Genomic DNA, 8,304 nt, shown 5'->3' on the forward strand with positions numbered 1-8,304 from the left:
GAGAACTCATTTCCAGAAGAGGAAACTGAGGCCCAAACATGGTGTCAGAGAAAGAAGCCTGGTGTCTGGTCCTGTTTCTCCAGCCGTGTTGGCTCATTTGCACAGGCAGGGCCTATGCCCTGAACCCAGCTTGGGCTGAGTCTTCCCTGCTGGACCAGAGGGTGCCTTCTAGCTCAGGGTCGCCTGGAAGATCCACACGCTCGTGGCTCAGAGAAGGAAAGAGATTTGTGTAGGTTCTAAGAAAATTAGGAGCAGAGTGGGTCTGGAAGCCATGTCGCCTACCTCCCACAGCACCTTGTTCATTCCTCAGTTTCCCCAAGGCAACATTCAAGGCTCAGGGTTTGGACGGGAAAGACAGAGCGGCTCTTTGAAAGGTCTCAGTTTCCCCTGATGTCAAACAGAGAGACTGACGACCCTAGCCCACTGGAACCTGTACGTGGTCAAAATTTTTGTTTTTGTTTTTAAAGATTTATTTGAGAGAGAGAGGTAGGCACAGGTGTGGCTGAGGAGGCCACACGATTGGAAAAGACTGGGCCCTGGGCATGGAGGGGAAGGTTGCAGCAGCTAGAGCCAGAGCGGGACTGCAGAGCAGCGAATGCACCTGGCACATTGTAGTTGCCCATGATCGTTCAGCACACAACAACTCAGAGTCAGGGCAGTGGGCGGGGAGAGAGAAGACTGGGTTCTGAGTTGGATATCTGTTTCCCCAAAGCAGAGCCTGAGGCAAGGATTTAGGTAAATGTGAGGTACTGAGTAAGTTCTCTCAGGCAGGGTTGAGCTTAGGGGGAGGTGAGTGAGACAGAGTCATGCAAGTTCAAAGTTGGGGTCCATCTTTGTTTAAAACTGTGATATTTTGTTCATCGTGCATTTTATGCATTAGTTTCGATTTTTAAAAAAATACGGAACTAGGCACACCTGGGTGGCTCAGTCGGTTAAGCGTCTGACGTTTGGTTTTGGCTCAGGTCACGATCACGGGATTTTGAGATGGAGCCCTGCTTCCAGCTCTGAGCTGAGCTGGGTGTGGAGCCTGCTTGGGATTTTCTCTCTCCTCTCCCTCTGCCCGCCCCCACCCCACCCCCCGACCCCGCCACTCGCATGCCTTCTCTCTCTCCCTCTAAAATAAACAAATTTTAAGAATATGGAACTAAAATATTATTTATTTTGATTAGTGAATTTGGGAGCACAATCTGAAATTTGCGTTCAAGGACAGAGCAGGGGAGGAACTCAGCAAGGAGGTGGTCTCAGGTGGAGACTAGTTTCAGCCTGGTCCCATGGGGGGCTCTGGAGCCTGAATTGTACTCCATGTCAGCTGGGGAGAGGCAGCCCCTGCTTAGCTCTGGGCAGTTCTCAGAAAGGACCAGCTGTGAGCATCTGGTATTGTTTGTAGCTGTGGGACGGGTGCCCTCAGCCAGGAAAGGGGATCTGAGCCGGGCACCAACATCTACCACAATAGTCTGTTTTTCTTTGAGGGATGGCAGTAAAAAAAAAAAAAATTGAATCATTTATAAGTGCTTTTGGCTGTTGGACTGTGTTTCTTTGGCTATGAGTATGCTGAAGCTTCCAGGACCCAGTTCTATTCCTGTTACAGACTGGATGAATGTGTGAATGCTCTGGAGCGGGAAGGGCATCCTGGGTTGGGGACGGGAAGGTGGGTGGAGCTGGTGTGGATGTGGGCATGGCCCATCTCAGATGCTGGCTCCTTTCCTGGGAGGGGGGGAGCAGGGAACGGGAAAGCCCAAGCGGGTTAAGTGTCTGTGATTCTGGCTAAGGAAGGAAAAGCAGAGGGAGGAGGAAGAAGAAAGGAGGAAGGAGAGGGCTTTGCCCCCGGGTAGGCAGGCATGTAGTGAGGGTCCTGGGAGGTGGCCTGGCTCTTCCTAAACTGGAAAGCTGAAGGAATGGTAGGCTCTCCAGGCCTGGGATATTTAGTCCTGAGTCCCAGGGCCCTGGAGACAGCTGGGCTTCTTGGTGGAACTCAGGAGAAAGTGCCACCAACCAAGTGTGACATGCATCCCAGGCCTCGGGGGGAGAGGCACGGGGTTGGCTCCCTGACCACACCTTCCCTTTGGGATTTTTAAGGTGACACCAGGGTCCATATGTTCTTGCTCAAATTCGGCTTCTGCTGCACACAGTGCCTGCGTGTACACCGTCAAAGTTTTAAATCTGAACTCAATCTGTACCCGCCTACTCCAGCTGTGTTCCTTGGACGTGCAGAACTCTTGTCCCGCTGAGCCTTGACATCTGCTCTGCTTCGGCCAACCTCACTCGTCCTTCCAGTTTCTCTTCTCCCAGGTAGCCTTGCCTGACTTGGCAGCTGCAGTGGGAGACATGCCCGCGTGTTCTGCCAGCACGCGGGGCTCTCTGCCTCGTGCTTCCCTCACTGTGTGCCTCCCCTGCCTGGCTTCTCGGGTTTCTGAGGAGTGGAAACTGTATCTTTGTATCCCTAGCTCTTTGCCTGGTGCCTGGCGGATCAAACGTGCTCAGTAAGGTTTGTTGAATGTATAAAAGAGAAATGTGTCGTCTGTCCTCAGATATTTATACCTTAGCGTGAAAGAAGCTCTGGGAGGAGTTTTGTTTTGTTTTGTTTTGTTATCATCAGACTCCCTTATGACTATACCACGTTCAGATCTGGGGCAGTATAATCATATGTCATGTAATCATAAGATCATAATCCTATTCAATAACATACTCCTCTTATTTAATCCTCATACCACCACTATGAGGTATGCACTGTTACTGCTCCATTTTACAGATAGGAAAAGTGAGGCACGGGCCATTTAAGCCACGAAGAGTTCTCATGTGGTGAGTGGCAGAGCTGGAATTTGAACTCAGGTGTTCTGGCTGCAGAGCCCGCTCCCTTCCCCGTGGTGTGTGGAGCATGGGTTTGGGTTCAAGTCCTGGCTCCTCCATATTGTAGCTGCGTGACCTTAGGCGAGTTGCTTGGCCCCTCTGAGCTTCTGTTCCCTCAACTGTGAGATGGGGGTGGGAATCAGGGCCGTTGGAAGGCTGGAACAAAGTAAAGGATGGGAAGGATCCTGAGGGCTGACTGGTGGTTCCCACGGCTTGCTTGTAGCTACGCCCTGCGGGGGCCCTTGGAAACCGGCACCGGTGGAGACATTGCCAGGGTTCTTGGTCGACGGGTGAGGAAGCAAGGAGCAGGGAGACCAAGACCCCTCTGTCAGCCACTTGGGGCCCTCCCTCTGGGAGGTGAGTTGGGAAGAAGTGAGAGCTCCACAGAGGGAGATAAGGACTCCAGCCTGGAAGTGGGACGGGTACCATGTTGCCTGCCAGGATTTGTTTGTTGTTCATGAGCAATGGGTGGAAAATCACCCTGGATTCTCTCCTGAGGGGACAGGAAGGCTAGGGCCAGTCCACGGAGGGGAGAGGTTTCTCTGCACCCCGGGAAGGTGATCACTGATTTATTTCAAAATGGAATAAAAACAGAAAACAACTTTCAGTAGATCGTGGCTTGGGGCTGCTCATGGCTGCCCAGCCAGGTCCAGAACATGACTCCTCAGGAGCTCAGGCGCCAGCCTCTGAGATGGAGACAGCTCTGGAAAAAGTGCCAGTTGGGCCCGTCACTGCCCGGTTCTCTGGGGAACCTGCCTCCTCCAGCCTGACTGGCTCCTTCTCTGGGAACCCACAGGGTCCAGATCGACCCTCTGGAGCTGGCAAGGGGGCTTTGGGCACATATCTGTCTCTTTCATACCGTAGAGGGTTTCATACAGCTGCCGACCCGTTCCCCATCCCTGACCCCCATGATGGCCCTGTGCATGACTGCTCTCTCCCTCTGATAAATCTGGAAACTGAGGACCAGAAGCTTGAACAGCTGGGACGGTTGGGATAAAAACGGAGACTCTCCGACGTCCTGTGACACCTCCTACCCCAGACATGGCTTGGGCTCTCTGCGGACTGACAGTCTGAGTGGCTCTGAAGCATCTTCTGGACGGATTAAAACACAGCCCAGCCAGTGCAAAGGGAGGGCTGAAGTCTTGTTTGCTCATCATAAAAGAGCCCCAGACAGTATTAGGAACAAGTAGGAAACGATACACACACAACATGATTGATTACAATATTGCAACACACATACAATAATGAACTATAGTAGTAGGAGACTAGAAACAAGTCAAATGCTCAAGCCTGGGAGACTGAATCAGTAAATAACGGTAAATCCCCAAATGGAATACTATGCAGCCATCAAAAAAGGATAGGTACTTTTTCTACGTACTGATGTGAAATTATCTCCAAGGTGTATTGTCGGGTAAGAAAGACAAATTGCAAAGTAGCGTGTGTAGTATACTACCTTTCACGCGAAACGGGAGAGAAATTAGAATATACCTTCGTATTGACCCAAAGAAACCGTGGAAGGGGATAGGAGAAACAAAAGTAAAGCTGATAGGTACAGAGGGGACCGGGCAGGGTGGGAGCAAGGATGTGCATCCCAACTTTTTAATAATTTCAGAGGGTTTTGAACGGCACCAATTAGATGGGAGTTGTGTTGCCAAGTCAAAAATTCGAGTTACAGAAGCCAAGTGAGAATCGTGCACAAATGCCCGTTAGACTAATAATAAGAGTTATTATGAAGTATTATTGAAACTGTAATGCTGGTGACTTTTTACCACCATTACCCCCTTGACCATCATATGAACACATTTGGGGTCTTAAACCTAGCTTTACCTGACTCCAGCTTCCTCAGTGTCCCAAGGAGAGGGTTCTTCTGGCTCACTTTGAACCTAGCCTGAGAGGGTCCTATTTGGGTTTTATGCAGGGCCCACCCTTCCCTCTAACGTCCACGTCATCTTGGTGGCCCCCTGTGGCCGTGGGTGGTCGAGTCAGGAGACTTGCTTGTCTCATTCCAAGAGAACCCTTGAACTCTTAAACCCTTGGTGAAATGTTTATAGGAAAAAAAATGTGTCCTTGTGGGCCCTCCCTGATGCTAATATCCAATGGACAGAGAGACTCTCTAGAGAAGATAATGACTGAAAACCCCTATACTCAGTTGAGAAAACAACCTGATAGGGCTTTTAGCCAGTCTCTGCCAGGACCTCCCCAAACACTGCTCCCACCCCACCACCAAACAGCCTGTGTGTTAAATGGTACTTGCTGTTTCCTGGTAAAATTAGCCGAAGACACGGACGAGCTCCCATTGCATATTCTGATCAGCATGTGGTCCCCGGTTCCAAGTGGCTCCAGCTTTCCGTCCCACAGCAGAGGCCCCTCACGTTTCTATGGGGCTCACACCTTGCTCCTAGCTCTCTGATCTTTGGGAATTTTGGAAATAGCCCAAGGCTGCCTTATTATACTCCTAAGCATGTGCCTAAATACAACAGAATACGCCCGCGTGCCCTCTACTCTCCGAGCTGCTTTGGACCACCCCCCAGAAGGATGGCTGTTCGTGGGGCCCCTCCTCAGCCCACTCTGGGCGGGGGGGCGGGGGGGCGGGGGGGGGTCTGTAGGGCCTTCCTGGACCTTCTCAGGAGTTGGGCAGAGAGGTGGCTTTCAGCCTTTTCCCCTTTTGTCTGACTCTGAATCTCTGTATTTGCCCTTAGTCTTTCTCCCTGCTCTCACCTTTTAGCGGCTTCCATTGCCCTCTCTGCCGACTCTGTCTCCCCATTCCTGTCTCTCCCTGTCCCTCTCCCCCCTGTTCACCTGTGTCTTCTTCCCTCTGGGTTTACTTGGCTGCCCTGCCCTCCTCCCATCTCCTGTGTCCACCACGGTATCATCCCCTGCTCCCTCCTCCCCGCTGGGATTGCCGGGGGGGGGGGGGGGGGGGGTGGCCACAAAAGCCCCGCCCTGCTGGGCCTGCAGTGGAGAGGACTCTTCTCGCACTCCTGCCCCCCAGAGCAGCAGGGCAGGGCCAGCTTCATGGGTGGGCCACCAGGGCAGCCACACGGGCCTCGGAAGGGCCTGAGCTTGGTTTAACACCCCGAAGTTGCCATCTTAAAATCCTTAGTCCTTTCTGAATAAGGGGCCTGCGTGCTCACTTTGCACAGGGCCCCGCAAGGTACGTGGCCTGGGCTGAGGGGCGTGGCCTTCCTGGGAGGGTCCAGTTTCTGGGCGAGCCACTGCTCCTCATCCGCCCACCAGTAACCACACCCGGCCGTGCCCCCAGCTTCCAGGGCGCTCCCTCCAAGCGGTTGTCCTGCAACAACAGAAGGTAGTTGCCAGATTCCTTCCCATTTTGCAGAGGAGATAAGCCAGGGCTCAGAGAGGCCAAGTCCCTTGCCCCAGGGCCCACAGCTTGCGAGCCTGGACTAAAGAGAGCGGCCTCTCAAATCCAGGCTTTCAGGCTGAGACTGCAGGGCCCCCAGCAGGCCCCCTTCTGTCTCTGAGCCAAGCCTCAGTCTCTACGTCTGTGGAGGTGATGGGAGTAGCCATTCCTGTGCAGAGCCAATGGGTACCTTAAACCCCGGAATATTCTGGGTACAGGCGCCTGGCACGTACCTTTTTACATGGTAGCCCCAGCCTCTCCGAACCTCTGTTTTCTTGTCTGCCAAGTGGGGGTCATGGGACTGTGAGGACCCAGGTAAGTGCACAGGGCCCAGCACAGGTGGGCAGGCAAGGTCAGCCCTCAGAAGCTTCTGGTCCTCCTCCCTCTGGGGCAGGGGTGGGGGGGGGGTGATTTGTGAGTAGGAAATCCACATTGTCCAAACTGGGGCACCTTGAGAGTAAAAGCAGCACTCTTCATAAGCCTGTTGAGGTAAGAGGCACAAGCCAGGATGTAGGGACACTACGTAGGCTTCGCGAGTGTCCTTGTCAGCATCCTGGGCATGGTCACAGGCAAGCAAGCAGCGGAGAGTGAGCAGAGTCATACCCCGGGCCTGCCTCCAGCTGGTAGGGAGCATGGTTGGGGTCTAGCATTTTCTCCCTGGGAGAAACAGGATCAGAGAGGATGCTCTGAAGGCCACCCAGTTCAGGCCCGCTCCCAAATATTCTAGAAATGTCTTCAGAGGAAGCCAGCAATGCATAAACCTGGATGTCTAGACGCTCCTTCCCAGGCCCGGCTGGGGAAAGGGGCTCTTACCGAACTGCACTTTGGGGCAAGGCCACCAGCTTAGAGGGAAGGGTGCCGTATTCAGGCCGTAAGCATTTGGATGCCTGTCCTAAAATGCACAGAACCTCGAGGCTGTGTCCACAGTCAGGGCGTCCATGAGGACAGTGATCACCACATCACACCTTGTCCTCTCTGCAGGTACCTCTGGAGAAAGTCCTTCTGCCCCCTGGCCACAGGAAGGCTTGCCATCCCCTGGAGGGGGTTTGTTAGCCAGGGGCACGTGACCGCTGGGACCAGTTTTCCTTTCCGAGACTGTAAGTCTGGGAGTCCGTGGTACGGCCCACCCAAGCTCAGCATGTAGGACATTACTTATCGTCTGCATTTTTCCCCTCAGCCCTGGCTCTGCTTTCTGTCTCCACCCACGTTCCCTTCCTCCTTACACTCTCACTTTTTAATTTATGTTCCCCTGTATACGTGAGTCTTTTGAGATTTTTTTTTTTTTCCCTCCCTTCTGGACCAAGTCAAAATATAAGCAAATGAACAGACAAACCTGCGAGCAAAAACATCCTGTAGCACTCTTCCTTCTGCCTGGAGAGAGAACAGTCCCAGCTGGTGGGGGCCAGAAGGCAAGGGGTTAAGAACGATGCAGAGGAAGTACTGGCCCACATTAGAAGTGAGGAAGTGGCCCTTGTTGGGGGGGGGTGGGAAGGAGGTGGCCGCTTATCCTGTGTGACCCTGGAGGGCTGAACCAGGCTTGAGGTGAATATGGCAGATTGTTCAGAGTTCAGTTTAGTCAAAAAAGGCAATTTTCTAATGACTCCATGGGTTTTTCTAGAAGGTCTGCCAGGGGGTGGGGGTGGGGAGGAGAGAGAGGAGTGACCCGCTCTGGAACATGGCAGAACCCAGGGCGGGTTTATTTCTGATTCTCTTATTCCTGAGCGTGGACCTGAGGGCCCAGGGAACGTCCGAGGGAAGGTCAACGCTAAGACTCAGGCAACGTGACCAGCCGCAGGGCACTCCTGCACGACATTGCCTGTGCGCTGGTTCCTTCTGCCCCTCTCGTAGCCCCGCAAGGTGAGCTCTGCCAGACACGAGTCTTTGCGCCCCATGCTCTCTGCGGCATTCCCACACCTAGCCCGGCGCCCGGCACACCGCAGAGATTTGTCACAGTAATCGAATGAAGAAAATGGCTTCTGGTGGTGGGGCTAGAATTCCAACTCAGTATTATCTGCCTCCAGAAGTAGCTCTCTGTAAACAGAACAGCCCAGGGGCACGTGTGTTGGAGCCAGGATCTTTACCTACGGAGGCAGACC

At 53.2% G+C, this 8,304-nt stretch overlaps 1 protein-coding gene across 1 annotated transcript in view; it reads left to right on the forward strand.

Moving 5' to 3' along the window:
* Positions 1-8,304, forward strand: part of CMKLR1 (chemerin chemokine-like receptor 1) — a 49,582-nt gene that overhangs the window by 13,849 nt on the left and 27,429 nt on the right. The window lies entirely within an intron of this gene.

The sequence above is a fragment of the Eumetopias jubatus genome, unplaced genomic scaffold, assembly GCF_037043125.1.
Source record: "Eumetopias jubatus isolate StellerSeaLion01/CBP00866 unplaced genomic scaffold, mEumJub1_p1.0 scaffold_16, whole genome shotgun sequence".
NCBI lineage: Eukaryota > Metazoa > Chordata > Mammalia > Carnivora > Otariidae > Eumetopias > Eumetopias jubatus.